Here is a 13,825-nt window from a genome sequence, read left to right as displayed (position 1 = left end):
GCATTTTCAGGGAACTGCACAAGTTGCCAGTGATTAAAAGCAGGAAGTTTTCAACAGCTCCAACGTTGCTTAAACGCCTTCTTAGAGGCATAGATTTCACGGAACAACTGCAGAAGAAAAGCAGTATGGGCAGGAGTGTAAAAGCCAAAAGTGGAAATAGTGCTTGGAAAAATGAGCACAGATGGCACGAGACAGCAGAGAAATGACTGTCCCGCAAAGATGCTTACCGAGAAAAAGGAGTGAATGCTCTTGCTACTCCCATAAACAATATCGGCCATCTTGTTTTTTGTTAAAGCATGTCTATTCAAGAGGCGCCTGCTCGTTTCTTTCATCAGCTTCAGGTGCTACACCAAATTGTTAGCGCTATGATGATTCAAAATCCAAACTTTACAAACTGTCTGTAATGCGACAATAAGATTTCTCCAAAAAAAGAAATAAATGAAACGGTTGTACGTTTGAAAGTGTTGGCTATGGTAGAAGCTACTGCGTGAAAAGACATACAGATGCTCTTGCTTGACGCCCGTACCTGCCATAAGCCAACAGTGCACTTGTCAAGTGAGCAGCAATTCCAAAGGCCAATGTGTTTTAAAAGGAAGCCTTTCAACGGAAGATCTGCGTAAATTTCTACACGGTGAGGGACAGCAAGTGATTTAAACTAGGTGCACAAAATCCACCAATGGAGATGCCGGGGATTGAACCCGGGGCCTCACACATGCGAAGCGTGCGCTCTACCACTGAGCTACATCCCCACACAAGGTACTGTTTGCTGGGGGCCAGAAACATTTTTGAAAAGCGACCCAGAAGGTGTGCGCATTAAGCAGATAAGTAGTTTGTGAATTTTGGGGCTTTTTAACCAGGGGCAGAGAAGGCGGTGATGGATTGAAGCTCATTGTGCTTTACATATGAAACAAGATTTGCTGTTCTTTTGACTTGAGGAATGGATTATATTGACCGTCGGTGGAAACACATTGAAGTGTTGGGCCGATGGGAAACAGAATGGTTTTCTTCAGGTATCCAAAAGATGTGAATGGAGATGCCGGGGATTGAACCCGGGGCCTCACACATGCAAAGCGTGCGCTCTACCACTGAGCTACATCCCCTGGCCTGATGCTGCCCCTGCCTCTGTTTCTCAAGAGGTTCATTGCCCAATACTGTGGAAACAGTATGTAGCGACAAGGCAGTGTGCAATAACAACGCATTTTCAGGGAACTGCACAAGTTGCCAGTGATTAAAAGCAGGAAGTTTTCAACAGCTCCAACGTTGCTTAAACGCCTTCTTAGAGGCATAGATTTCACGGAACAACTGCAGAAGAAAAGCAGTATGGGCAGGAGTGTAAAAGCCAAAAGTGGAAATAGTGCTTGGAAAAATGAGCACAGATGGCACGAGACAGCAGAGAAATGACTGTCCCGCAAAGATGCTTACCGAGAAAAAGGAGTGAATGCTCTTGCTACTCCCATAAACAATATCGGCCATCTTGTTTTTTGTTAAAGCATGTCTATTCAAGAGGCGCCTGCTCGTTTCTTTCATCAGCTTCAGGTGCTACACCAAATTGTTAGCGCTATGATGATTCAAAATCCAAACTTTACAAACTGTCTGTAATGCGACAATAAGATTTCTCCAAAAAAAGAAATAAATGAAACGGTTGTACGTTTGAAAGTGTTGGCTATGGTAGAAGCTACTGCGTGAAAAGACATACAGATGCTCTTGCTTGACGCCCGTACCTGCCATAAGCCAACAGTGCACTTGTCAAGTGAGCAGCAATTCCAAAGGCCAATGTGTTTTAAAAGGAAGCCTTTCAACGGAAGATCTGCGTAAATTTCTACACGGTGAGGGACAGCAAGTGATTTAAACTAGGTGCACAAAATCCACCAATGGAGATGCCGGGGATTGAACCCGGGGCCTCACACATGCGAAGCGTGCGCTCTACCACTGAGCTACATCCCCACACAAGGTACTGTTTGCTCGGGGCCAGAAACATTTTTGAAAAGCGACCCAGAAGGTGTGCGCATTAAGCAGATAAGTAGTTTGTGAATTTTGGGGCTTTTTAACCAGGGGCAGAGAAGGCGGTGATGGATTGAAGCTCATTGTGCTTTACATATCAAACAAGATTTGCTGTTCTTTTGACTTGAGGAATGGATTATATTGACCGTCGGTGGAAACACATTGAAGTGTTGGGCCGATGGGAAACAGAATGGTTTTCTTCAGGTATCCAAAAGATGTGAATGGAGATGCTGGGGATTGAACCCGGGGCCTCACACATGCAAAGCGTGCGCTCTACCACTGAGCTACATCCCCTGGCCTGATGCTGCCCCTGCCTCTGTTTCTCAAGAGGTTCATTGCCCAATACTGTGGAAACAGTATGTAGCGACAAGGCAGTGTGCAATAACAACGCATTTTCAGGGAACTGCACAAGTTGCCAGTGATTAAAAGCAGGAAGTTTTCAACAGCTCCAACGTTGCTTAAACGCCTTCTTAGAGGCATAGATTTCACGGAACAACTGCAGAAGAAAAGCAGTATGGGCAGGAGTGTAAAAGCCAAAAGTGGAAATAGTGCTTGGAAAAATGAGCACAGATGGCACGAGACAGCAGAGAAATGACTGTCCCGCAAAGATGCTTACCGAGAAAAAGGAGTGAATGCTCTTGCTACTCCCATAAACAATATCGGCCATCTTGTTTTTTGTTAAAGCATGTCTATTCAAGAGGCGCCTGCTCGTTTCTTTCATCAGCTTCAGGTGCTACACCAAATTGTTAGCGCTATGATGATTCAAAATCCAAACTTTACAAACTGTCTGTAATGCGACAATAAGATTTCTCCAAAAAAAGAAATAAATGAAACGGTTGTACGTTTGAAAGTGTTGGCTATGGTAGAAGCTACTGCGTGAAAAGACATACAGATGCTCTTGCTTGACGCCCGTACCTGCCATAAGCCAACAGTGCACTTGTCAAGTGAGCAGCAATTCCAAAGGCCAATGTGTTTTAAAAGGAAGCCTTTCAACGGAAGATCTGCGTAAATTTCTACACGGTGAGGGACAGCAAGTGATTTAAACTAGGTGCACAAAATCCACCAATGGAGATGCCGGGGATTGAACCCGGGGCCTCACACATGCGAAGCGTGCGCTCTACCACTGAGCTACATCCCCACACAAGGTACTGTTTGCTGGGGGCCAGAAACATTTTTGAAAAGCGACCCAGAAGGTGTGCGCATTAAGCAGATAAGTAGTTTGTGAATTTTGGGGCTTTTTAACCAGGGGCAGAGAAGGCGGTGATGGATTGAAGCTCATTGTGCTTTACATATCAAACAAGATTTGCTGTTCTTTTGACTTGAGGAATGGATTATATTGACCGTCGGTGGAAACACATTGAAGTGTTGGGCCGATGGGAAACAGAATGGTTTTCTTCAGGTATCCAAAAGATGTGAATGGAGATGCCGGGGATTGAACCCGGGGCCTCACACATGCAAAGCGTGCGCTCTACCACTGAGCTACATCCCCTGGCCTGATGCTGCCCCTGACTCTGTTTCTCAGGAGGTTCATTGCCCAATACTGTGGAAACAGTATGTAGCGACAAGGCAGTGTGCAATAACAACGCATTTTCAGGGAACTGCACAAGTTGCCAGTGATTAAAAGCAGGAAGTTTTCAACAGCTCCAACGTTGCTTAAACGCCTTCTTAGAGGCATAGATTTCACGGAACAACTGCAGAAGAAAAGCAGTATGGGCAGGAGTGTAAAAGCCAAAAGTGGAAATAGTGCTTGGAAAAATGAGCACAGATGGCACGAGACAGCAGAGAAATGACTGTCCCGCAAAGATGCTTACCGAGAAAAAGGAGTGAATGCTCTTGCTACTCCCATAAACAATATCGGCCATCTTGTTTTTTGTTAAAGCATGTCTATTCAAGAGGCGCCTGCTCGTTTCTTTCATCAGCTTCAGGTGCTACACCAAATTGTTAGCGCTATGATGATTCAAAATCCAAACTTTACAAACTGTCTGTAATGCGACAATAAGATTTCTCCAAAAAAAGAAATAAATGAAACGGTTGTACGTTTGAAAGTGTTGGCTATGGTAGAAGCTACTGCGTGAAAAGACATACAGATGCTCTTGCTTGACGCCCGTACCTGCCATAAGCCAACAGTGCACTTGTCAAGTGAGCAGCAATTCCAAAGGCCAATGTGTTTTAAAAGGAAGCCTTTCAACGGAAGATCTGCGTAAATTTCTACACGGTGAGGGACAGCAAGTGATTTAAACTAGGTGCACAAAATCCACCAATGGAGATGCCGGGGATTGAACCCGGGGCCTCACACATGCGAAGCGTGCGCTCTACCACTGAGCTACATCCCCACACAGGGTACTGTTTGCTGGGGGCCAGAAACATTTTTGAAAAGCGACCCAGAAGGTGTGCGCATTAAGCAGATAAGTAGTTTGTGAATTTTGGGGCTTTTTAACCAGGGGCAGAGAAGGCGGTGATGGATTGAAGCTCATTGTGCTTTACATATCAAACAAGATTTGCTGTTCTTTTGACTTGAGGAATGGATTATATTGACCGTCGGTGGAAACACATTGAAGTGTTGGGCCGATGGGAAACAGAATGGTTTTCTTCAGGTATCCAAAAGATGTGAATGGAGATGCCGGGGATTGAACCCGGGGCCTCACACATGCAAAGCGTGCGCTCTACCACTGAGCTACATCCCCTGGCCTGATGCTGCCCCTGCCTCTGTTTCTCAAGAGGTTCATTGCCCAATACTGTGGAAACAGTATGTAGCGACAAGGCAGTGTGCAATAACAACGCATTTTCAGGGAACTGCACAAGTTGCCAGTGATTAAAAGCAGGAAGTTTTCAACAGCTCCAACGTTGCTTAAACGCCTTCTTAGAGGCATAGATTTCACGGAACAACTGCAGAAGAAAAGCAGTATGGGCAGGAGTGTAAAAGCCAAAAGTGGAAATAGTGCTTGGAAAAATGAGCACAGATGGCACGAGACAGCAGAGAAATGACTGTCCCGCAAAGATGCTTACCGAGAAAAAGGAGTGAATGCTCTTGCTACTCCCATAAACAATATCGGCCATCTTGTTTTTTGTTAAAGCATGTCTATTCAAGAGGCGCCTGCTCGTTTCTTTCATCAGCTTCAGGTGCTACACCAAATTGTTAGCGCTATGATGATTCAAAATCCAAACTTTACAAACTGTCTGTAATGCGACAATAAGATTTCTCCAAAAAAAGAAATAAATGAAACGGTTGTACGTTTGAAAGTGTTGGCTATGGTAGAAGCTACTGCGTGAAAAGACATACAGATGCTCTTGCTTGACGCCCGTACCTGCCATAAGCCAACAGTGCACTTGTCAAGTGAGCAGCAATTCCAAAGGCCAATGTGTTTTAAAAGGAAGCCTTTCAACGGAAGATCTGTGTAAATTTCTACACGGTGAGGGACAGCAAGTGATTTAAACTAGGTGCACAAAATCCACCAATGGAGATGCCGGGGATTGAACCCGGGGCCTCACACATGCGAAGCGTGCGCTCTACCACTGAGCTACATCCCCACACAAGGTACTGTTTGCTGGGGGCCAGAAACATTTTTGAAAAGCGACCCAGAAGGTGTGCGCATTAAGCAGATAAGTAGTTTGTGAATTTTGGGGCTTTTTAACCAGGGGCAGAGAAGGCGGTGATGGATTGAAGCTCATTGTGCTTTACATATCAAACAAGATTTGCTGTTCTTTTGACTTGAGGAATGGATTATATTGACCGTCGGTGGAAACACATTGAAGTGTTGGGCCGATGGGAAACAGAATGGTTTTCTTCAGGTATCCAAAAGATGTGAATGGAGATGCCGGGGATTGAACCCGGGGCCTCACACATGCAAAGCGTGCGCTCTACCACTGAGCTACATCCCCTGGCCTGATGCTGCCCCTGCCTCTGTTTCTCAGGAGGTTCATTGCCCAATACTGTGGAAACAGTATGTAGCGACAAGGCAGTGTGCAATAACAACGCATTTTCAGGGAACTGCACAAGTTGCCAGTGATTAAAAGCAGGAAGTTTTCAACAGCTCCAACGTTGCTTAAACGCCTTCTTAGAGGCATCGATTTCACGGAACAACTGCAGAAGAAAAGCAGTATGGGCAGGAGTGTAAAAGCCAAAAGTGGAAATAGTGCTTGGAAAAATGAGCACAGATGGCACGAGACAGCAGAGAAATGACTGTCCCGCAAAGATGCTTACCGAGAAAAAGGAGTGAATGCTCTTGCTACTCCCATAAACAATATCGGCCATCTTGTTTTTTGTTAAAACATGTCTATTCAAGAGGCGCCTGCTCGTTTCTTTCATCAGCTTCAGGTGCTACACCAAATTGTTAGCGCTATGATGATTCAAAATCCAAACTTTACAAACTGTCTGTAATGCGACAATAAGATTTCTCCAAAAAAAGAAATAAATGAAACGGTTGTACGTTTGAAAGTGTTGGCTATGGTAGAAGCTACTGCGTGAAAAGACATACAGATGCTCTTGCTTGACGCCCGTACCTGCCATAAGCCAACAGTGCACTTGTCAAGTGAGCAGCAATTCCAAAGGCCAATGTGTTTTAAAAGGAAGCCTTTCAACGGAAGATCTGCGTAAATTTCTACACGGTGAGGGACAGCAAGTGATTTAAACTAGGTGCACAAAATCCACCAATGGAGATGCCGGGGATTGAACCCGGGGCCTCACACATGCGAAGCGTGCGCTCTACCACTGAGCTACATCCCCACACAAGGTACTGTTTGCTGGGGGCCAGAAACATTTTTGAAAAGCGACCCAGAAGGTGTGCGCATTAAGCAGATAAGTAGTTTGTGAATTTTGGGGCTTTTTAACCAGGGGCAGAGAAGGCGGTGATGGATTGAAGCTCATTGTGCTTTACATATGAAACAAGATTTGCTGTTCTTTTGACTTGAGGAATGGATTATATTGACCGTCGGTGGAAACACATTGAAGTGTTGGGCCGATGGGAAACAGAATGGTTTTCTTCAGGTATCCAAAAGATGTGAATGGAGATGCCGGGGATTGAACCCGGGGCCTCACACATGCAAAGCGTGCGCTCTACCACTGAGCTACATCCCCTGGCCTGATGCTGCCCCTGGCCTGATGCTGCCCCTGGCCTGATGCTGCCCCTGCCTCTGTTTCTCAGGAGGTTCATTGCCCAATACTGTGGAAACAGTATGTAGCGACAAGGCAGTGTGCAATAACAACGCATTTTCAGGGAACTGCACAAGTTGCCAGTGATTAAAAGCAGGAAGTTTTCAACAGCTCCAACGTTGCTTAAACGCCTTCTTAGAGGCATCGATTTCACGGAACAACTGCAGAAGAAAAGCAGTATGGGCAGGAGTGTAAAAGCCAAAAGTGGAAATAGTGCTTGGAAAAATGAGCACAGATGGCACGAGACAGCAGAGAAATGACTGTCCCGCAAAGATGCTTACCGAGAAAAAGGAGTGAATGCTCTTGCTACTCCCATAAACAATATCGGCCATCTTGTTTTTTGTTAAAGCATGTCTATTCAAGAGGCGCCTGCTCGTTTCTTTCATCAGCTTCAGGTGCTACACCAAATTGTTAGCGCTATGATGATTCAAAATCCAAACTTTACAAACTGTCTGTAATGCGACAATAAGATTTCTCCAAAAAAAGAAATAAATGAAACGGTTGTACGTTTGAAAGTGTTGGCTATGGTAGAAGCTACTGCGTGAAAAGACATACAGATGCTCTTGCTTGACGCCCGTACCTGCCATAAGCCAACAGTGCACTTGTCAAGTGAGCAGCAATTCCAAAGGCCAATGTGTTTTAAAAGGAAGCCTTTCAACGGAAGATCTGCGTAAATTTCTACACGGTGAGGGACAGCAAGTGATTTAAACTAGGTGCACAAAATCCACCAATGGAGATGCCGGGGATTGAACCCGGGGCCTCACACATGCGAAGCGTGCGCTCTACCACTGAGCTACATCCCCACACAAGGTACTGTTTGCTGGGGGCCAGAAACATTTTTGAAAAGCGACCCAGAAGGTGTGCGCATTAAGCAGATAAGTAGTTTGTGAATTTTGGGGCTTTTTAACCAGGGGCAGAGAAGGCGGTGATGGATTGAAGCTCATTGTGCTTTACATATCAAACAAGATTTGCTGTTCTTTTGACTTGAGGAATGGATTATATTGACCGTCGGTGGAAACACATTGAAGTGTTGGGCCGATGGGAAACAGAATGGTTTTCTTCAGGTATCCAAAAGATGTGAATGGAGATGCCGGGGATTGAACCCGGGGCCTCACACATGCAAAGCGTGCGCTCTACCACTGAGCTACATCCCCTGGCCTGATGCTGCCCCTGCCTCTGTTTCTCAGGAGGTTCATTGCCCAATACTGTGGAAACAGTATGTAGCGACAAGGCAGTGTGCAATAACAACGCATTTTCAGGGAACTGCACAAGTTGCCAGTGATTAAAAGCAGGAAGTTTTCAACAGCTCCAACGTTGCTTAAACGCCTTCTTAGAGGCATCGATTTCACGGAACAACTGCAGAAGAAAAGCAGTATGGGCAGGAGTGTAAAAGCCAAAAGTGGAAATAGTGCTTGGAAAAATGAGCACAGATGGCACGAGACAGCAGAGAAATGACTGTCCCACAAAGATGCTTACCGAGAAAAAGGAGTGAATGCTCTTGCTACTCCCATAAACAATATCGGCCATCTTGTTTTTTGTTAAAACATGTCTATTCAAGAGGCGCCTGCTCGTTTCTTTCATCAGCTTCAGGTGCTACACCAAATTGTTAGCGCTATGATGATTCAAAATCCAAACTTTACAAACTGTCTGTAATGCGACAATAAGATTTCTCCAAAAAAAGAAATAAATGAAACGGTTGTACGTTTGAAAGTGTTGGCTATGGTAGAAGCTACTGCGTGAAAAGACATACAGATGCTCTTGCTTGACGCCCGTACCTGCCATAAGCCAACAGTGCACTTGTCAAGTGAGCAGCAATTCCAAAGGCCAATGTGTTTTAAAAGGAAGCCTTTCAACGGAAGATCTGCGTAAATTTCTACACGGTGAGGGACAGCAAGTGATTTAAACTAGGTGCACAAAATCCACCAATGGAGATGCCGGGGATTGAACCCGGGGCCTCACACATGCGAAGCGTGCGCTCTACCACTGAGCTACATCACACACAAGGTACTGTTTGCTGGGGGCCAGAAACATTTTTGAAAAGCGACCCAGAAGGTGTGCGCATTAAGCAGATAAGTAGTTTGTGAATTTTGGGGCTTTTTAACCAGGGGCAGAGAAGGCGGTGATGGATTGAAGCTCATTGTGCTTTACATATCAAACAAGATTTGCTGTTCTTTTGACTTGAGGAATGGATTATATTGACCGTCGGTGGAAACACATTGAAGTGTTGGGCCGATGGGAAACAGAATGGTTTTCTTCAGGTATCCAAAAGATGTGAATGGAGATGCCGGGGATTGAACCCAGGGCCTCACACATGCAAAGCGTGCGCTCTACCACTGAGCTACATCCCCTGGCCTGATGCTGCCCCTGCCTCTGTTTCTCAGAAGGTTCATTGCCCAATACTGTGGAAACAGTATGTAGCGACAAGGCAGTGTGCAATAACAACGCATTTTCAGGGAACTGCACAAGTTGCCAGTGATTAAAAGCAGGAAGTTTTCAACAGCTCCAACGTTGCTTAAACGCCTTCTTAGAGGCATCGATTTCACGGAACAACTGCAGAAGAAAAGCAGTATGGGCAGGAGTGTAAAAGCCAAAAGTGGAAATAGTGCTTGGAAAAATGAGCACAGATGGCACGAGACAGCAGAGAAATGACTGTCCCGCAAAGATGCTTACCGAGAAAAAGGAGTGAATGCTCTTGCTACTCCCATAAACAATATCGGCCATCTTGTTTTTTGTTAAAACATGTCTATTCAAGAGGCGCCTGCTCGTTTCTTTCATCAGCTTCAGGTGCTACACCAAATTGTTAGCGCTATGATGATTCAAAATCCAAACTTTACAAACTGTCTGTAATGCGACAATAAGATTTCTCCAAAAAAAGAAATAAATGAAACGGTTGTACGTTTGAAAGTGTTGGCTATGGTAGAAGCTACTGCGTGAAAAGACATACAGATGCTCTTGCTTGACGCCCGTACCTGCCATAAGCCAACAGTGCACTTGTCAAGTGAGCAGCAATTCCAAAGGCCAATGTGTTTTAAAAGGAAGCCTTTCAACGGAAGATCTGCGTAAATTTCTACACGGTGAGGGACAGCAAGTGATTTAAACTAGGTGCACAAAATCCACCAATGGAGATGCCGGGGATTGAACCCGGGGCCTCACACATGCGAAGCGTGCGCTCTACCACTGAGCTACATCCCCACACAAGGTACTGTTTGCTGGGGGCCAGAAACATTTTTGAAAAGCGACCCAGAAGGTGTGCGCATTAAGCAGATAAGTAGTTTGTGAATTTTGGGGCTTTTTAACCAGGGGCAGAGAAGGCGGTGATGGATTGAAGCTCATTGTGCTTTACATATCAAACAAGATTTGCTGTTCTTTTGACTTGAGGAATGGATTATATTGACCGTCGGTGGAAACACATTGAAGTGTTGGGCCGATGGGAAACAGAATGGTTTTCTTCAGGTATCCAAAAGATGTGAATGGAGATGCCGGGGATTGAAACCAGGGCCTCACACATGCAAAGCGTGTGCTCTACCACTGAGCTACATCCCCTGGCCTGATGCTGCCCCTGCCTCTGTTTCTCAGAAGGTTCATTGCCCAATACTGTGGAAACAGTATGTAGCGACAAGGCAGTGTGCAATAACAACGCATTTTCAGGGAACTGCACAAGTTGCCAGTGATTAAAAGCAGGACGTTTTCAACAGCTCCAACGTTGCTTAAACGCCTTCTTAGAGGCATCGATTTCACGGAACAACTGCAGAAGAAAAGCAGTATGGGCAGGAGTGTAAAAGCCAAAAGTGGAAATAGTGCTTGGAAAAATGAGCACAGATGGCACGAGACAGCAGAGAAATGACTGTCCCGCAAAGATGCTTACCGAGAAAAAGGAGTGAATGCTCTTGCTACTCCCATAAACAATATCGGCCATCTTGTTTTTTGTTAAAACATGTCTATTCAAGAGGCGCCTGCTCGTTTCTTTCATCAGCTTCAGGTGCTACACCAAATTGTTAGCGCTATGATTATTCAAAATCCAAACTTTACAAACTGTCTGTAATGCGACAATAAGATTTCTCCAAAAAAAGAAATAAATGAAACGGTTGTACGTTTGAAAGTGTTGGCTATGGTAGAAGCTACTGCGTGAAAAGACATACAGATGCTCTTGCTTGACGCCCGTACCTGCCATAAGCCAACAGTGCACTTGTCAAGTGAGCAGCAATTCCAAAGGCCAATGTGTTTTAAAAGGAAGCCTTTCAACGGAAGATCTGCGTAAATTTCTACACGGTGAGGGACAGCAAGTGATTTAAACTAGGTGCACAAAATCCACCAATGGAGATGCCGGGGATTGAACCCGGGGCCTCACACATGCGAAGCGTGCGCTCTACCACTGAGCTACATCCCCACACAAGGTACTGTTTGCTGGGGGCCAGAAACATTTTTGAAAAGCGACCCAGAAGGTGTGCGCATTAAGCAGATAAGTAGTTTGTGAATTTTGGGGCTTTTTAACCAGGGGCAGAGAAGGCGGTGATGGATTGAAGCTCATTGTGCTTTACATATCAAACAAGATTTGCTGTTCTTTTGACTTGAGGAATGGATTATATTGACCGTCGGTGGAAACACATTGAAGTGTTGGGCCGATGGGAAACAGAATGGTTTTCTTCAGGTATCCAAAAGATGTGAATGGAGATGCCGGGGATTGAACCCAGGGCCTCACACATGCAAAGCGTGCGCTCTACCACTGAGCTACATCCCCTGGCCTGATGCTGCCCCTGCCTCTGTTTCTCAGGAGGTTCATTGCCCAATACTGTGGAAACAGTATGTAGCGACAAGGCAGTGTGCAATAACAATGCATTTTCAGGGAACTGCACAAGTTGCCAGTGATTAAAAGCAGGACGTTTTCAACAGCTCCAACGTTGCTTAAACGCCTTCTTAGAGGCATCGATTTCACGGAACAACTGCAGAAGAAAAGCAGTATGGGCAGGAGTGTAAAAGCCAAAAGTGGAAATAGTGCTTGGAAAAATGAGCACAGATGGCACGAGACAGCAGAGAAATGACTGTCCCGCAAAGATGCTTACCGAGAAAAAGGAGTGAATGCTCTTGCTACTCCCATAAACAATATCGGCCATCTTGTTTTTTGTTAAAACATGTCTATTCAAGAGGCGCCTGCTCGTTTCTTTCATCAGCTTCAGGTGCTACACCAAATTGTTAGCGCTATGATGATTCAAAATCCAAACTTTACAAACTGTCTGTAATGCGACAATAAGATTTCTCCAAAAAAAGAAATAAATGAAACGGTTGTACGTTTGAAAGTGTTGGCTATGGTAGAAGCTACTGCGTGAAAAGACATACAGATGCTCTTGCTTGACGCCCGTACCTGCCATAAGCCAACAGTGCACTTGTCAAGTGAGCAGCAATTCCAAAGGCCAATGTGTTTTAAAAGGAAGCCTTTCAACGGAAGATCTGCGTAAATTTCTACACGGTGAGGGACAGCAAGTGATTTAAAGTAGGTGCACAAAATCCACCAATGGAGATGCCGGGGATTGAACCCGGGGCCTCACACATGCGAAGCGTGCGCTCTACCACTGAGCTACATCCCCACACAAGGTACTGTTTGCTGGGGGCCAGAAACATTTTTGAAAAGCGACCCAGAAGGTGTGCGCATTAAGCAGATAAGTAGTTTGTGAATTTTGGGGCTTTTTAACCAGGGGCAGAGAAGGCAGTGATGGATTGAAGCTCATTGTGCTTTACATATCAAACAAGATTTGCTGTTCTTTTGACTTGAGGAATGGATTATATTGACCGTCGGTGGAAACACATTGAAGTGTTGGGCCGATGGGAAACAGAATGGTTTTCTTCAGGTATCCAAAAGATGTGAATGGAGATGCCGGGGATTGAACCCGGGGCCTCACACATGCAAAGCGTGCGCTCTACCACTGAGCTACATCCCCTGGCCTGATGCTGCCCCTGCCTCTGTTTCTCAGGAGGTTCATTGCCCAATACTGTGGAAACAGTATGTAGCGACAAGGCAGTGTGCAATAACAACGCATTTTCAGGGAACTGCACAAGTTGCCAGTGATTAAAAGCAGGAAGTTTTCAACAGCTCCAACGTTGCTTAAACGCCTTCTTAGAGGCATCGATTTCACGGAACAACTGCAGAAGAAAAGCAGTATGGGCAGGAGTGTAAAAGCCAAAAGTGGAAATAGTGCTTGGAAAAATGAGCACAGATGGCACGAGACAGCAGAGAAATGACTGTCCCGCAAAGATGCTTACCGAGAAAAAGGAGTGAATGCTCTTGCTACTCCCATAAACAATATCGGCCATCTTGTTTTTTGTTAAAACATGTCTATTCAAGAGGCGCCTGCTCGTTTCTTTCATCAGCTTCAGGTGCTACACCAAATTGTTAGCGCTATGATGATTCAAAATCCAAACTTTACAAACTGTCTGTAATGCGACAATAAGATTTCTCCAAAAAAAGAAATAAATGAAACGGTTGTACGTTTGAAAGTGTTGGCTATGGTAGAAGCTACTGCGTGAAAAGACATACAGATGCTCTTGCTTGACGCCCGTACCTGCCATAAGCCAACAGTGCACTTGTCAAGTGAGCAGCAATTCCAAAGGCCAATGTGTTTTAAAAGGAAGCCTTTCAACGGAAGATCTGCGTAAATTTCTACACGGTGAGGGACAGCAAGT

At 45.2% G+C, this 13,825-nt stretch overlaps 22 non-coding genes across 22 annotated transcripts; all 22 read right to left on the bottom strand.

Moving 5' to 3' along the window:
- Positions 1 to 677: 677 nt before the first annotated feature.
- TRNAA-CGC (transfer RNA alanine (anticodon CGC)) lies at positions 678 to 749 on the bottom strand. The gene has a single exon. It is a non-coding gene; the product is annotated as a tRNA-Ala (tRNA).
- A 279-nt stretch (positions 750 to 1,028) lies between these two features.
- On the bottom strand, positions 1,029 to 1,100 carry TRNAA-UGC (transfer RNA alanine (anticodon UGC)). The gene has a single exon. It is a non-coding gene; the product is annotated as a tRNA-Ala (tRNA).
- A 772-nt stretch (positions 1,101 to 1,872) lies between these two features.
- TRNAA-CGC (transfer RNA alanine (anticodon CGC)) lies at positions 1,873 to 1,944 on the bottom strand. Its single transcript has one exon. It is a non-coding gene; the product is annotated as a tRNA-Ala (tRNA).
- Positions 1,945 to 2,223: 279 nt separating this feature from the next.
- On the bottom strand, positions 2,224 to 2,295 carry TRNAA-UGC (transfer RNA alanine (anticodon UGC)). The gene has a single exon. It is a non-coding gene; the product is annotated as a tRNA-Ala (tRNA).
- A 772-nt stretch (positions 2,296 to 3,067) lies between these two features.
- On the bottom strand, positions 3,068 to 3,139 carry TRNAA-CGC (transfer RNA alanine (anticodon CGC)). The gene has a single exon. It is a non-coding gene; the product is annotated as a tRNA-Ala (tRNA).
- Positions 3,140 to 3,418: 279 nt separating this feature from the next.
- On the bottom strand, positions 3,419 to 3,490 carry TRNAA-UGC (transfer RNA alanine (anticodon UGC)). Its single transcript has one exon. It is a non-coding gene; the product is annotated as a tRNA-Ala (tRNA).
- Positions 3,491 to 4,262: 772 nt separating this feature from the next.
- TRNAA-CGC (transfer RNA alanine (anticodon CGC)) lies at positions 4,263 to 4,334 on the bottom strand. The gene has a single exon. It is a non-coding gene; the product is annotated as a tRNA-Ala (tRNA).
- A 279-nt stretch (positions 4,335 to 4,613) lies between these two features.
- On the bottom strand, positions 4,614 to 4,685 carry TRNAA-UGC (transfer RNA alanine (anticodon UGC)). Its single transcript has one exon. It is a non-coding gene; the product is annotated as a tRNA-Ala (tRNA).
- A 772-nt stretch (positions 4,686 to 5,457) lies between these two features.
- Positions 5,458 to 5,529, bottom strand: TRNAA-CGC (transfer RNA alanine (anticodon CGC)). The gene has a single exon. It is a non-coding gene; the product is annotated as a tRNA-Ala (tRNA).
- A 279-nt stretch (positions 5,530 to 5,808) lies between these two features.
- On the bottom strand, positions 5,809 to 5,880 carry TRNAA-UGC (transfer RNA alanine (anticodon UGC)). The gene has a single exon. It is a non-coding gene; the product is annotated as a tRNA-Ala (tRNA).
- Positions 5,881 to 6,652: 772 nt separating this feature from the next.
- TRNAA-CGC (transfer RNA alanine (anticodon CGC)) lies at positions 6,653 to 6,724 on the bottom strand. The gene has a single exon. It is a non-coding gene; the product is annotated as a tRNA-Ala (tRNA).
- Positions 6,725 to 7,003: 279 nt separating this feature from the next.
- Positions 7,004 to 7,075, bottom strand: TRNAA-UGC (transfer RNA alanine (anticodon UGC)). The gene has a single exon. It is a non-coding gene; the product is annotated as a tRNA-Ala (tRNA).
- Positions 7,076 to 7,881: 806 nt separating this feature from the next.
- Positions 7,882 to 7,953, bottom strand: TRNAA-CGC (transfer RNA alanine (anticodon CGC)). Its single transcript has one exon. It is a non-coding gene; the product is annotated as a tRNA-Ala (tRNA).
- Positions 7,954 to 8,232: 279 nt separating this feature from the next.
- TRNAA-UGC (transfer RNA alanine (anticodon UGC)) lies at positions 8,233 to 8,304 on the bottom strand. Its single transcript has one exon. It is a non-coding gene; the product is annotated as a tRNA-Ala (tRNA).
- Positions 8,305 to 9,076: 772 nt separating this feature from the next.
- TRNAA-CGC (transfer RNA alanine (anticodon CGC)) lies at positions 9,077 to 9,147 on the bottom strand. The gene has a single exon. It is a non-coding gene; the product is annotated as a tRNA-Ala (tRNA).
- Positions 9,148 to 9,426: 279 nt separating this feature from the next.
- On the bottom strand, positions 9,427 to 9,498 carry TRNAA-UGC (transfer RNA alanine (anticodon UGC)). The gene has a single exon. It is a non-coding gene; the product is annotated as a tRNA-Ala (tRNA).
- Positions 9,499 to 10,270: 772 nt separating this feature from the next.
- On the bottom strand, positions 10,271 to 10,342 carry TRNAA-CGC (transfer RNA alanine (anticodon CGC)). Its single transcript has one exon. It is a non-coding gene; the product is annotated as a tRNA-Ala (tRNA).
- A 279-nt stretch (positions 10,343 to 10,621) lies between these two features.
- On the bottom strand, positions 10,622 to 10,693 carry TRNAA-UGC (transfer RNA alanine (anticodon UGC)). Its single transcript has one exon. It is a non-coding gene; the product is annotated as a tRNA-Ala (tRNA).
- Positions 10,694 to 11,465: 772 nt separating this feature from the next.
- On the bottom strand, positions 11,466 to 11,537 carry TRNAA-CGC (transfer RNA alanine (anticodon CGC)). Its single transcript has one exon. It is a non-coding gene; the product is annotated as a tRNA-Ala (tRNA).
- A 279-nt stretch (positions 11,538 to 11,816) lies between these two features.
- TRNAA-UGC (transfer RNA alanine (anticodon UGC)) lies at positions 11,817 to 11,888 on the bottom strand. The gene has a single exon. It is a non-coding gene; the product is annotated as a tRNA-Ala (tRNA).
- Positions 11,889 to 12,660: 772 nt separating this feature from the next.
- TRNAA-CGC (transfer RNA alanine (anticodon CGC)) lies at positions 12,661 to 12,732 on the bottom strand. The gene has a single exon. It is a non-coding gene; the product is annotated as a tRNA-Ala (tRNA).
- Positions 12,733 to 13,011: 279 nt separating this feature from the next.
- Positions 13,012 to 13,083, bottom strand: TRNAA-UGC (transfer RNA alanine (anticodon UGC)). The gene has a single exon. It is a non-coding gene; the product is annotated as a tRNA-Ala (tRNA).
- Between the last annotated feature and the right edge of the window lie 742 nt (positions 13,084 to 13,825).

This window comes from Engystomops pustulosus, chromosome 1 (assembly GCF_040894005.1).
Source record: "Engystomops pustulosus chromosome 1, aEngPut4.maternal, whole genome shotgun sequence".
Lineage (NCBI taxonomy): Eukaryota > Metazoa > Chordata > Amphibia > Anura > Leptodactylidae > Engystomops > Engystomops pustulosus.
The sequence above is the reverse complement of the archived record's forward strand: the minus strand, read 5'-3'. Positions and strand labels throughout refer to the sequence as shown.